Here is a 15,264-nt window from a genome sequence, read left to right on the forward strand (position 1 = left end):
TTAAGTTGTATGCCTACTATCTCTACTTACTCATTTGATTTTTTGCACAGTCTTTATAATCGTCATCTTACAGCACACAGACATAACATGAGTACATTTACAGGAGATAAAACAGAGATTCTAGGCTAAAACAAAGCATCAGTCTGAAAGTGGTAGAATGGTAACCAAAGAAAGTGACATTTTCGTGTAATAGACCTCAGCAATTTTATGTTGTTTCATTTGAAAATTAGGTACTATTTCCATTGCCAACTCTGATGCACATTGCACTCTATCATGCATTCTTTCTTTTCTGTTCTTTTTTTCTTAGGATGGACAGAAAGAATACTTTATTTGAAATAACTGCTTTGTCTTGATAATTCCAATGTGTAGTGATATGCATGACAGCACCAGACTGTCCAGAACCTCTCCAGCTACCTCCTAATGCTAAATATAAGAAATTATATAGCTTTTCTTGGCCACATTACTTTTTTGGACAATGATATTAAAATTATACATATACATTTATTGTGTATATGTACAGCAAGTCTGCAAAACTAATATTAGGCTATACACTTATGTTCTGTTTTCAGTGTCTTACATTTGCAGATCATTTAAAGTGTTGCATTTATTAAAAGCAAGAAACTAGCTTTCATAAATTATTGCTTCCCATAAAGGGTCAAATTGTGCAGTTTAAAACTGATTTGTAACTATAATTTGTCAACCTATATTCCTTTCACAGTTTCAATTTGCTATGATTTTATTCTTCACAGCATTGCAAGTTGTTTCATAGCATTATTGCGTGCTGTTATATTTGCCAAGTTTTACCCCAAAGGTATTTGCATTTCAGTTCTGAGTGAAACTCTTCCTGTACAGCAGGTGATTTGCAAGGTGCTTTGTGATATTTGGTGATAAAAAGTTCTGTGTAAATTATCTTTACTACCATATGGCCTGTTCATGTTCCCAGTTCAAATCCACTGGGAGAAATCTCTCAGCAAAATCAACAGAAGCACATCTGGTCCACACACAGGCTACAACAGAAAATTCTTTTGGTTTGATTAGTCCTTCAGTGGAATTTCAAATAAATTAGATGTAAGAAGAAGCAAAGCTTCTCAAAAAGGAAAACCACTCTGATGTGTTTGAGATATGCCAGAAGCACTTCTCAGTAGAGACAAGTATAACAGATTTTAAATTGGCTTGGTCAGAGTGAAAATCACTTGTAAGAGCACTGTTTACAAACCATCTGGATTTTCAGGTCAGTAGTTTGCTGCAGTAACACTCAAGACACTGCATAATCAATCAGAACAAAATGGACTTAATACAAAGTTCTCCTTTTCCTCTGTTGCTGACCAGCATCGTGTAGATGCAAAAATAAATGATGACTGTTGGTGCAGCTATGTTCTGTGCTGCTTTTAGTTGAGGGAAACAAATACTCTTATCAGGGAGATATGCTGATTGTCATGCCCGCAATGCAGGCAGAGTTTGTTTTTGCTGCTTACAGAAAAGTATGCCAAATTTGTGTTAGTGTCCCTTTCCATTGCAGCCTCTTGTAATCTGAAAACGTTTTCAAAATAAAAATGACAATGCCAGTGAGAATGAACTTTGACAGCAGTATAATGAAATGTGTGGGAAGAAGCACTCAATCTGCAGAATTTGAAAGAAAATCTAATTCCACCTCCAGTCCTTCAAGATGTGGTTTCGGACCAAGGACTTCCAGTACAAGTAGCAACAGTGTACAGCCTAATTCAAGCATGGTGAGAATAGTCTCTTCTGGTGCATGCAATATTAATTCTCCATGGTTTTCTCCATCTGTTGTCATGTATGCTTAAAGTGTAACCTCTTTGAGGCAGGAAGTAATTTTATTTCATGCATTTACTGTGCCTACCTAGCACAGTCAGACCCTGTTAGGCAGATATAATGACTACTGAAGTACAAGTAACAATCTTTTTCCTTGGAGAACTCACAGTGATGACAAAATAATAATATAACTCATGTTTATAACATATTTATTTAAAAAGGATGCATTTTTATAAGTTATTTCCTAAAAACAGATATACTTTTTTTTTAATAACTGAAAGCAGGTATAAAAGTTACCTCATTACTTTAGTGAAAGTCTAGATTTTCAAACAAAATAAGTTGTGGAAATCTAATGACAAATGGCTGTCGGTTTTGAAGTTCTGTGGGCTTCTAAATATAATATTACAGGATTTACTGGCTCTTTGTGGACCTTTTGCATCAGTCATATTAAAAATTTATCAAGGATCTAGAATTAGGTGCATAAAAGGAAGATTCTGTCTCCACATAGCAACTTCTATATAGAAGAAGATTTAATCTGAGACTGCTTTACTTATTTTTTCTTGGTATATTGAGTATCCTCAACAATTAATACAAAGCTGTAATCTTTTAGCTTATTAGTAGGTCAGACAGAAGAAATAGATTAGACTCATGTTTGTATATTTACTTATCCTTCGTTGTCCGGATAACAACGCACATTTTGAGAAGTGAGCAGCGAGCATGTTTTCTAGCAGTGCGTGCTGGAAAGGCAGATGAAAGCCACCAGTTTGCAGTCTCTCTGGGAGCAAACATGATGTTTTAGAAGAACCCAGCTGGACATTTCCATTCACCGTTAGCTGCTACGATGCCATACAGCTGCCTCCTCAGGATGAACTATTTCTCAAAGCCCACACACGTCTTCCAAAGAAGCGCTGGTATATTTCTTTCACCGTAATTCTGACCGGCTCACGTAGTTACCCAGGCATGGGTATGATTACATACATGAGCAGAAGATCGCAGTGACTCATTACACTGAGGAGACCTCAACTTCAACTTGCTCAGATCAGAAGGGATCACACATTCCAGACAACTGCTGAAAAGAAGTCACTGTTGTGAGCAGGGAACAAGTAGCACACTTTTGGTCATGGAGGAATAGCAAACCACGGCCATTCTTAGAGCAGTGAAGTACATTTCCTTGGATCCCATAACAATGCCCTTTGTCCAGAATCTTCTCTTTATTAGGTGTCTTTGGACCAGTGTCTGTGGTGAGACGCTGGCCTCAGAGAGTTCTGGCTGGTTCCAGAAGGTTCTAGTTGGTTCCAGAAGGTTCTGGCCGGTCCTAGACAGCTCTGTGCAGCCGCAGCCAGTCCCGCCTGGTGCCACAGCGCCCCCTGCCGGGCAGAGCCCAGCATGTCAGCAGCAGTGCTGGTGCTGAATGCCGCGCAGGTGAGGAAAGAAGTGCGGGAAGCAGTAAGGTCAGAAGTTCCCGTGCAGTGTGATGAAGGCTGGTGCCGGAGCAAGGCCTTTAGCACATGGCTCTGAGGCTGGGCCTTGAGACTTCCATTCTGTGGCTCGGAAGAAGATGGCTGTGTCTGGGTGAGTAGCTGGTGTGTGGCTGTCTGTTCCTTCCTCAAGCGTGTTAGGAAGTCTGGTTAGGGGCCTGGTGTCCCAACCTAGCCATTGTAGGCATGCTAATGCTTTATCATCTGAAGTATATACCACGGGAAGTAGGAGATGTTTTTTCCTTGCGAAGCTCTCTAATAATTTATTTGATTATTAAAAATAAAATTTATTATTCCCCTGAGTGTGTCTTGTTTGACACAAATCTGGATAGCAGAATCAGGTCCTATTCTGAATTATTTAGAGTATAAATGTGTATAAATTAGGGACTAAAGCAATTACAGGCAGTGGAGATGAACCAGAATCCTTCTGTGTTACAACAAAAACAGTGAGAGCTCTCTCTCCCTTTTTTTAATTAGACTTTACAGCAACTACTTGTACTCTTGGCAATTTAACTGTACTTAACCAAACTGAGATCTCATCAGGTTTTAATTGTGTGGTTCAAGCGTTATTAAAATAAGCCATCAAACAGTCCTGTAAAGACAATCCTATGTACCCTCAGTGCATTGTGCACAAATGAGTCTGGGATAGGCAAATAAATAGAGAAAAGTTGTCCTGTGGTAACATACAATCATAAGAAATTATTCTCTAAATATTCTGGTTTTAGTTTGCAGCTGATAGATCATCTTCATGTGCAGCCTGCCCCTCCTTGCTATGTTTTCGATCAGAGGCATGATGTAACTGCACCGTGCAGCCTGTGGTGTTTTTACATGCACGTGGGTGTGCCTCTGCAGGGGAGACCTGTCTGACTGCAACTTGTAAATTCACAGTGTAGACAAATTGTTATGTATTATGTATCTGCAATAAGATGTCTGATCTCCCTTTGCCCAAAGCTGTTACACGCGGCAAGATTCAGCAGTTAAATTGAAGGCAGTGCCAGTTATGCTGCTCTGTACCAGCTGAGAGCCAGGCCACCCTAACAGGCCACCTAAGAATACCAAGGGAGATATGCTTTCTTTTCCTTTGATGACCCACCTGTGGTGAAGCAAGCACTGTTGCCTCAAGGCCCTGGTGTGTTCACAGACTGCAGTGCTGGTGTTTTCACTGTAAAACCCCCTGTGAACCAAGCAGGACTGGATGATTTTCCCCACCTCCAGTGCAGCTCTAGCACAGACAAGAACAAAATGTTCTGCCCGCAGCCATTAGGGTCAGCAGCACCCGGAGTTCTGGGCAAGACAAAAGTTGAAGCACCAGGGTGTGAACTCACTGTCTGAAGGAGTGCTTGGGTACACAGCAGTGTTTTGAGCTAGAATGGGATGAAAGACTTGAGTCTGCAACTCAGATATGATTAAAAAAAAAGTCTAAATAGGCTGAATGTGTGGAAGAGGTGAAAATATCTCTGTAAGAAATGCTGAATTTTTTAGGGCAGCATTGTAGAAATATGCTTTTGTGAAACCAACAGACTCCTGGCCGGTGCTCCCGCCAGGGGGCAGGGCGAGACAAAAATTAAGGAGCCATTAAGCGGTAAAAAAGCAACAGCCCTGCTTTTAATATTTGTTCCCTTCTATTTCTGCAAAACCACAGTCCCTGCAGCAGTATGGCTAGATGAGTGAAAGAAGTAAGTCCTTTTTTGGTTTTGTTTTGTTCAGTAGGCAATGCTTGGCTTCTGCTTCAGTGAATGTGTATGTATTACTGCTTCTGACATACTGTTCTCACAAGCATAAGCGTTTTAATATTATATAAAACTATATAATAAACTGCATTTTTTTCTCCACACTGCAAAAAAAAAAAAAAAAAAAAAGTGTTATTTTAAATCCCTTCTGTAGCATTTTAGCTCTTACTTTTCCTGAGCACAGTTTAAGGATGATCCTGGGCACTTCAATGCAAGATTGCAGCACTATATTGTCCTTTGTAAAAACAGAGTCACAGGAGCCTAAGGCTTATGCCATGCCCAATTACAGGAGGACTCTGACGTCTTAAGCATTACTCGTGTCTAGGAATAATGCAGACAGTGGCCTACTTTCTAAGATACTGTTGTGACCCACTGTGCAACGATGGAAGGGGACCACTGGCTGAAGATTGTTTAGCCCAACCATAATACGGGTGGCTGTGGAGAGCAGAAATTAGGTTTGTTCATGCAACAGTGGATGTGCTTGTAAGAAATGCTGTTCATAATTAATTATAGCCTAATCCCAGATGATCTGAGCGCTCAGCTCTGAGCAGGAAGGTTGTGAAAGTCTTTTCAGTAATTGCACTACAGAATGTAGTATCTGTAAGAGGAGGTGAATCACCCAAGAGCAGAATTATATCAAGTAGTTCCCAGAACGCTCCAAATCTGTGTGTGAGATGTGAAGCCAGTAGTTGCTACCTCTGGGTAGCTGTATATTGTTGTTTGGCAGCCATGATATTACATGTATGCTACCAAAGTTACCAGGCCCCAGTAACCACAGTGAGAATAAGTGGCCTTTCATTCATCATAGAGCTGTACAGGAGCCAGAAACCATCCTACCTCTTCACTTTGGTAGTGAAAAAGTAACTTTAAATTGTTCGTGTGCTTAGCTTTGCCAAAGGTTTTCCTAAGCTTAAGGGATGCATTTCTGCATCTATCAGCAAAGCAGAGGAAGATAGTCTGTGGTTCTATGATCATTTATGCATATGTAAATCATCTATATATTAAAAATTTTCTGATGTTAAATGATCTAAGCAATTTTTGTACTACTGTGCTAAAACTTCTTCAGGAAACTCTTGTATTTAAATGCAGAAAAATAGTAACTAGTATCAAACAGCTGTAGTCTGGGAGTAAAAAGGAAGATAACGGACTCTTAGATTATGTGAGCTGAAAATTGTCTAGTTCTATAAATAGATGGAAGAGGAAATATTTGACCATTATGCCTGGCCCCATTCATTCAGAAAGTGTGAGTCAGCCCTCCGAATGAGATTAAAAACATTTATTAAGACTTTTTATTTCCCTTCTCTTATGCTTGTATTGTATGTGTTTCATATTTTAGGCTTTCCCCACTGGCTACTGAAGTTAAAAGCTTCATAATAAAAGAAATAAAATCTGTGATCTGTCACAGACTTCTCTGAGTCCTTAATGGGGGTAACGGGCCTGTTTCTGGAGGTACCATTCTTCCAGAATTCTCTGCTATTCCAGCAACTGACTGGGGCTGCAATGAGGGCGCAGCGGGGGAATCCCCGAGTACCTTCTTTCCAAAGGAATGAGTTAGCAAGGAAAAGATGAAGGTCTGGGTAAGGCAAACAGTGGGAAAAGAGCACTAAAGGAGAGAACTTCCTTGGGCAACTTGGTTAGTATGCACTAACTTCCAGAGGTATACGTAGTTACACAAAGTGCAAGCCAGAAACAATACTTCAGCTTTTTTTTTTTTTTCAGTAGATCATTGAGAAAGTTTCTTTGTGTGGAGGAGTGTAACGGTTCCAAAAGTTTCAGCTAAAAAAAATCTGGCAGGCAACTGAAAATTTCCAAAGCAGCTGCAGAGGCTGTTCTGTTCTGTCCTGTCCTGTCAGTGCCTTATTCCTCGCTGTCCTCCCCAGGGCTTTCCAATGCTGGACTGGGGTGGTGGTGTGGATTCGCTGTGGTGCTGCTTGAGGTGCTCAAAGCCAGGGAAGGCCCTGATACATCTGATTGCTCTGTATTTCCTCATCATGTAATCAGCTAAAACAGGTAGCATGTGAACTCATAAATATCTACCTAATAGGCAAATATAGTTTTGTCGTGTGGCAAGAAAATATATAAATATGGCTAAGACGTGCTTAAATAATAACAGTGTCCAGACTTGAAATTATGAGGCTAGATCAGAGTCAGGTTAGTGACATAGATCTGTGGGGTTACCTGGATGCAACAGAGACCAGAACTGACCTCAGATTTCAGCGGTAAAGAAAAACCAAAAGAATACTGAAAACGTACACACTTTTGTCATAAATGCATATATTTCTTGAAGGTGTGAGTTTCAGTAACCAAATGTGCATCTTATCCTTCTGGAACCTCAAAATAAAATAAAATAAATCTTGTTCTCAAGTAAATGTCAGATTATAAGCTATTTAGGCTTGTTAGATAATATGTTGTGTTGAGAATGTTAAAAATGCTTTTTTTTTCCCCCTAACAGTCTGTAATCTCTTACAAATCCTATGTTATGGTCTTTAGCTCTGATTTGATTTTGAAATTTATTTATTCTACTGTATTTCAAAAGACTTCTTAGGTAAGTTTTATGGACCCTAAATGGACGTCACTTGTGAACATTCAGTTATTAACTTTAGATAAATGAAGAGTCCTTTACAGTGAAAGCTGCCAGAAAGAAACTGGCACGTGTTTGGTATTCACAAGGTAGTACAGTTCAAATGCTTTTTTTGTTTGTTTCATAATCCACATATTCTTGATTTTTTTAAATGTCCATCCTTTACATAAAAGGACATCATTTATATATTTTAAAACATTTATTATTTTGTTATTAATTAAAAATAATTGACAGAAAAAATGAAGGGTTGAAAGTTAATCTTCCTAACAACAGTGGTGGGAAGATCAGAGGAGGTTTAATATGCACTGTTGTGAGTTGTTCCTAGTGACACCAAGGAGATATCTTGTCGGTGTCAGGAGCTAAGGAGCAATTATGCTGCATGCATCTTTTTGTGCTCTGCGGTGGCTGCTTCCAGGCATGAAGGAAGCGCAGTCCTGAGTCCGTCTCTTTGCACAGGAGTGACTGTGAAAATATGGTCTGACCTCACCAGTGTTCCTTAGATATAATTAATGTGTTACGGATGCAAATTGTGGTGTTTTTTTTCCTAAAGCAAGGCATAACATAGAATTTCACATTAGTTTGCAGCAAATGGCCAGCTGTAGGAAAAAATTAGTAAACAGGATAAACTGAGTGAAGCACTGTAAAATTTGTCCTCGATTTGTTTGTAATTTTGACAGTTAATTCACGTTTCCTCAAAGCCCTACATACACGTACTGTTTCTTCATCTGAGAATCTCAAGAGTGCTAGAAACATTAATTAAGTAACCTTCTCAATAACTCTGTGAACTAAGGTGGATAATTATTGTACAATACTTAGAGTGATAAGGCACAGAGAAGCATTATACATAATGTTAAATACTTCGGTAGTATCTGGAGTAGTTACAGTGCAAATTTTGGTGGAGTTAGGATCTATGAACAGTCTACAAAAAATAGCCACCTTCAGGGTATCTTCATTTGAGAACAAGAAACCATTTTCTTATCTTGATACTCTTTTGATTGTTGGAGCCAAAAAGCTATCTGACATGTCAGGTGAATAGCAGTCTGAATTTCAGTAGCTATAAGGACAGTTGTAAGTATAAATATCTTTTATGAAGAATCAGCTTCCATGGGGTGTTTTTCTGAACTTCTTTAGATCAAAAAAAAAAAAAAAATTCAGGATGGTCTTGGCTTCTCAGATGTTTTTCTAAAAGTTATATTACATGCAGAAGCCTTGGAATATGACTGTAGATAATGGCTTATTTATTGGAAGCAATCCTTTCTCAAAGAAGTTGCATTTGCCTTTGAACAGTGGATTAAGGATGCCCAAGTCATTATTTATAATGCTAACGTTGATACTATTGTGAACTGCCTGAATTCTTCCTGATGTGAGAGTTATATTGTGGATCATAAAAAAAGAGATTGAAATACTGACAGAAATGTAAAAGATTATGTGCAATCCCTGCTGTATTTTAATGAAAAAAGCAGAAAACCCTTAGGGTCAGCTCTCAAAGCATGTGTGAGGATAAATTAGGAGGGGAGAAGGAACTGCAAAAAAAAATCCTTTAAGGCAGATAACGATGAATATTGAAATTTATTGTTACATTCAGTAACAGCTATTATTACACTGAAAAGAAAAGCCCACCAATGCCAATGCAAACACAACAGAGCAGTGGTTACAGTTCTCTCTCCTTAGGTGCTTTTGTTTGAGTTTGAGCAAATGTGTTGACTAACTTCTTTTGTCCACTGAGCTACAGGCAGGTAGAACAAGCCCAGCAAAGGTGGGAGAGTGCAGCCTCTCTCCCTATATGTGTAGATGGATCTTCGGGTAAGGAGACTCTTAGAATTTGGGGCTAGTCTTCTGCAGCTTCAGTAGGCCATTCAGGCAATACCAGCCAGAGAGTTTGCAGAGAGCGTCCAAAGCTGCGGTCCTTCTGTAGCGACGTATAAGTAGGATGGAGAAGAGCGCAGCTCCGGTATACGTAGACTCTCATTAACTAGGGGGTCACAAGGGAACAGGGTGAGGTAGAGTTCCGTATTATCTTTTCTAAGTAACGTCTGCTCTTCAAGCATTAGCTTTGATTTGCTGTAAGTAATGGCTACCAAGTTAGCTGTTTCTCTCTGTGTGGTAGATGGAGGCGCAGCCCTGCATCACTGACTTGGCTGCAGTGCAGCCGTGGTGGCCAGGTCCTCCCCTAGGGCTCTGATATGGACTGATTTCAGAGCTCTTCAGAGTTGATTCCACATGTATCTGCTTTTCTTCTCAGCCTCATCAAGGTGTGAATTTAGATGTGTCATTAAATATATATACAATTAGCTCCTGCTAAGGGCCCTGATGGCTGAGGGAGAATTCTTTCTTGGGTAAAAAAAAGTGCAGCGTAGGTGCAATGTACTCTTTCCTTAGGAGGAATGGGAGTGCTGAGTATAAGGATAATCTGTAGATAAATGCGTGTATGTCATGTGTTTGGAATCTCCTTCAGATTTTTTATTTATTTATCTTCCCTTTCTTCTATAACTTTAATTGTGTTAAGTATTTTATAAAATAAAAGTTTAATGTTGATTTTAATAAGAAAACAGAGAAGAAAAAGAAAAGACATAAATCTAACAGAAAGGCTATAGATATCCTCTTGGCTTGCAGATATCTTCTTCAGTGCTGTTTCCATGGAAATTATTTATAGCGCCTGGAGGGAGTGAAGTGCAGGTCACAGATCTGCAGAGCTACAGTAGGCTCTCAGCCCGGGTAGGCGGAATCTGACAACAACAAATGGGCATATCTTTGAATGGAGCAGCTCTGCTCTTAGAGGAAAATGTAATCTCTTATAAAAATGTGATTTTGAGAGAAAATATTCATCTCTATGGCGGTTTGGGGTGAAATCAGAATGAAGAGCCGTCAGTTTTCATAATGAAAGCAGCTCCCAGCTCTCTTCCCTCTACTGCCCCTCCCCTACTGCTTGAAGTCATTAAGGGTCTCATCACATTTATGAGAGCAGAATTCTAAGTACCATCTTGGATAATCACAGTGTATTCCAGTTTGCCTAATTGCTTTACCTGGGATATGCTGAAGCAGAACACATACAATTTGCTAAATGTGGATACTGCCAATCATCAAGGGACATGTTTTTATTTATATTAAAATACATGTAATATAGATTATCTAAAAATATATGGGATTTTTTTTAGTAAAAATTTTATGCATGTTACATATAATTTTTTCTTATCCAAGAGCTACAGAAATACAATATAGAATGATTTCCTTCTATAGAAAGGAATTTGTAAAAAGACGTGATCAGGTATATAGACTACAGTTTGAATTAGAGTATCAGTCTTTCATTTTCTCACTACTTAGTCAGCAGTGTTAGTGCAGTACTAAGGAGTTTCTTACCCCTTCCTGCAAAACAAATGAACAGAAACAACAACAACACCTTCAGGGACATTTTATAAGCTGGGTACAAAGCCCAGCTTATACTGGACACGGCTATTGACTACCTCTCATTACTCTGGAACAGGTAATTACAATATTAAGCCCTACATTGATTTGCAGTCAGTGACTGTCAACTGTTTACGGGCGTTCGGCCCAGTTCCGTGACGAAGGGGATGGGGGATCCACGGGCCCACGCCCCGGGAAAAGGGGAAAATGGTTAGGAGATGGCCCTGAGAGCAAAGAACAGCGGCAACAATCTGAGGAGAAACAAACTAACTTACTAAATAAGATATCGGAATGCAAAACAACACACTATAATACAATATAATTACAATTTAAGCTGATAAATCCAATACAGAGAGAGAGAATGTCACAAAATCAAGGTAGGCCTTACTCTACTACCGACGATAAGACGGCCGGAGAGCGAGGTGCTGCCAAGATGAGAGACAGCGGAAAAAGGGACGAGGTCTCGTGATCTGCAAGTTTTTATACTGTGAGCTTTTATCTTTTCCCTCCGGCTGGAAAATGGTAACAGAGGAGCAAAGTACCGTGGGGACTGTAGTAGTCCTTCTCTTCTGAGAACCAGGTACATCCACTACATGATGTTATGATGTGGAATACCAATAACCAAAAATCACCAAACCATGACAGTGACGTAGAATTGGTTGCACCTGAGTGTGGCACGTTACTCATTAGTTCTCAAATGCACTGCAGAAAGAAGAAAAGGCCCTTCCAAGTGCTCCTGTCTTGATTTCAGCTGTTCATAGTTGGCTTTTTGAAGGTTATATCTAGATAAATGCTTTTTTTTCTATCTGTGGTTTCCACAGTGTGATTCTGTTACTTGCCTATGTATGTACTATTAACGACAACAGTGTGGTAAGATTCTCTCTTTAATGCTATTAATACACATTTTTTTTTCATCTTTAACACCTCCTTATTTTTATTTTATTTTACTATTATTATTTATTTCTTGGCCTCTTTCTTCTTAGGTTATTGGAGAATAATGAATACCTTCCTCTGTTCCTCACAGTTTAGTGTATGCCTTGAAGTTAGCCATGGCATATACAGGCTCTCTGGGAACCAGGTTCTGTGGAAGTAACTGTAGTAATAAGGTACGATCAGGTATTCTTTTCTCCATTTTGCTGGAGAAATGCAGGATATTCAAGCAGAATTATTTCATTTGTATTCCAGGAAATAAATACGGGCGAAAGATCATGGAAGGGAGTTTCCTAATAATTATTTTTGTTAGGGTATTAAATATTTATACTGTGTTGTCTTGTAGACGTTGTACAGTGCGGTTCTAACATTTACTTCAAAATAGAAGTGACAGTGAATATCAGTAACTACCCTGAAGTGTTTAACCAGCCGTTCTACAGATATAAGCCCAACATAAATTGTTCAAGGTACAAGTCTTCACTTTAGGCCTTGCTTACAACTATTTTTCAGATTTAGTTTATTGTCTGAAAGGATCTGCCTGCTGTAAAGTGATGCTCTCTCTTTTTGTAGCTTCTTAGCTAAATGAAAGATATTGAAGAGGTGGATGAATTCTGCTCTTGTTCTTGCAGTGATTCTTTTCTTTGTGCTTTTCTTGGTGCTTTTGCACTAAGAACAGAGACAGATTTGGGCAATGAAAAAGATAATGTTTATTAAACCTATGGACAACATCATGTGGAGAAAGACTTCAAGGGTGTTGGGGGACAGATTTAGAGTTTACGATGGTCTTGGCAAAATGGAGATCTGAAAAAGAGAAGGAGGCAATTCCGTAAGAACAAATGCAATCACCACACTAAGAGTGATTGTCTTTACAGAACCAGGATACAGAACAAATTTCAGATAGAAATTCAGATGTGTAATGTATTTTAAAAGCCTTAGAGACAGCCTTCGCCTTCTGTACTCCCAGGCGAAGAAATTGGCGTAGCATTTCTGTTGGACTAACAGCGTTGGATGAATGATTGAGGTGTGAGGGGCCTTATCTGCAAGGGATCAGTAAGTGTTTCGCTGGATGTCCAACTCCAGAGTGCTCTGGATATCCTGAAAACTAGATACTAGGCACAAAAATCTGGAAAAACATATCTCTGTCATCCTTAATTTGGGAGCATATAAGGGTATGTACAGAAGCCCTTGACGTGAGGATTCCCAGGCAGAAACATGCCCAGAACTGGATGCTGGGCTCTGTGGGAAAACTGTTTATTTGTGAAGCCTGTGCCTTAACTTGGTCCTGAGTTCTTTGTGAAGGAACTTGGATTCCACAGGCAGAGTGAAGACTAAGTGTGGGCTTTCCTGCAACTCCAGGTTTCTTTAAAATAACAGAATTTCCTGCTGAAAAGTCTGTCGGTTTAAAATGACGTATGGAATGTTGCTGGGCAGTGTTCATGGTCAGAAAGCATTATCAGCTGATGCTACCACAAGCAAACCCTGATTGGATTATGCCGTCTCCTTTTAAACTTTCTATCACAACAAACAGTAATACTCAGTACCAGTGAGGTGATGTGCTTGAATGTTTCTACTTTGTTGGCATTAAAGAAGCCTTTCTGTTGCTACGCAAAGCATTGTAATAGTGAAAAAATAATCCTGTAACACATAGTCTGTTTGTCTAGGAATGGATTTCTTGCGTGTCACCAAGGGTGACAACATGCCATATCTGCTGCTTGCATCACACAAGTAACTTCTGTGATGTCCTAAGTGCAGTGAAAAGTTTAATTATTGCAGAGGAAACTTTCTTTTTTATTTTGAGTCTTTCATTCTTTCTTTCTTTTTCTTGAAAGATCAGGTTTTTTTATTCCCATTGTCTAGAATTGCCTACAGTTGTCTAGAAGTGAAGTAAAAATTGTTTCTCTTACTGATCTTTCTCTTTTCCTTCATTTGACTGACATAAAATAGGCTTATCTAGTCTGTGTGTCTTTCATAATCGTAGCTTTTTAAAGAGAAGAAGAAGACTGAATTTGCCTTTTCTTTCTTAAAGAATCTCTTTATCCATGAAACCAATTCCGTACCTGTGTTGTGACAAGGTCTCTACATACTTTTTAAAAATGTACTTTTTTTTTTTTTTTCCTTTGGAAGATACTCTTTGAATTAGCACAGTTTTTTCAACAGTTCAATTAGGCAGACCTCTTTATCAACTCAGGTGTAAAAATCTTCGCGGTGTCTGCTGGCTGGAGGTTAAGTATTAACTGCAACCTAGAAATTCAGCGCTCACCTCATTAATCCTTTTCAAACCATCTGTCATAAAAAGATGCAGTATGCGGCATCACATTTTTTTTTCCCTTTTGGCATCTGCCAATTCATTCCTAATTCTGAGAAATGTGTTGTTAAATTCCGAAATTTTGTGGCCGTGCTTTTGTCGGTTTGGATATCTTGACTGCTATTTAAGATTGTTTCCATTGAAAGTGGCTCCATTTAAAATCTTTTCTATATGCTAGTAAGCAGTTCTTCCCTTGTTGTTGTTTTCTTGTTGGGATGGACTGTTTTGAGCAGCACTCTGCACAAAGCTGTTCTCCAAAGGAGATGCTTTTAGAAAAAAAATGAACAAAACAAAAGTGGCCCATATGTTCCCTTCTTGTGCAAAATGTGTTCAGATTACCACAGCAGTGTGGATGGGGGTATGACATAGAATGCAAAGTCTTAAATATGCTGTGGCCTGCCCGTACAGGCTATGCTCCTTTCCTATAGGCATGGACTGAACACAGGGAGCAGTAAGAGCTGTAAGCCTTTCCTAGAAGACGTGGTAAATTGAAGATAGTCTATTTAATGTTTTCTATAGTAGTAAAGAGAATAAACCCAGACAGTTCTAGGGCATTGTAGTGTTATAGAGTGGATGCCAGGCCCTGTCAAACTGCAATAGGAGATTCATTAGGTAATGAATTTGTCTGTTGTTACTGGTGGTGTTATTATGAAGACCTATACTAGTTAATTCTCAGAGACTTAGTTTTATATTGATGGGAATAGCTGTTGTAAGAAGAAGCACTGATGTACTATGATGGCTGCCTGAACAGGGCACGCATACTTTTCAGTTCAGCAGCATACTGAGATCCATGCTGATCCCTTTGCAGTATTACTCAAAAGGAGCCTAGCTTTCTTCCCAGCAAACAAGATGGACTCCTTCACTTTTCTCTTCGTGCTTTAAAACTCTTTGCAAGGCTTATGTCAATAACAGTCCTCTGAAAAATATGTTTTTAGCAGGGCGTTAATCAGCTATGTTGTTTTGTTACAGGTCTTTTATAGAAGCTTGTCCAGCAATGTAGAAATGTCTTTTTTTACTTTTGCAAATGGAAATAGAGATGTGCTGTTTCTGAATATATTTTGCTCG

General features: G+C 39.1%; 1 protein-coding gene across 9 annotated transcripts in view; it reads left to right on the forward strand.

The window, feature by feature from the left end:
* The window catches only part of PLPPR5 (phospholipid phosphatase related 5), a 212,529-nt gene continuing 200,410 nt past the window's right edge, over positions 3,146-15,264 (forward strand). For 3 of the 9 annotated variants that reach the window (XR_002441114.1, XR_002441113.1, XR_002441115.1), the window contains exon 1: positions 3,152-3,345. The gene's annotated coding sequence lies outside the window, so the exon portion shown is untranslated. Of the gene's footprint in view, positions 3,346-15,264 lie in introns of all 9 variants that reach the window. The other 6 variants (XM_021404626.1, XM_021404631.1, XM_021404620.1 and 3 more) reach the window with 5 other exon arrangements.

The sequence above is a fragment of the Numida meleagris genome, chromosome 7 (genome assembly GCF_002078875.1).
Source record: "Numida meleagris isolate 19003 breed g44 Domestic line chromosome 7, NumMel1.0, whole genome shotgun sequence".
In the NCBI taxonomy this organism is placed as follows: domain Eukaryota; kingdom Metazoa; phylum Chordata; class Aves; order Galliformes; family Numididae; genus Numida; species Numida meleagris.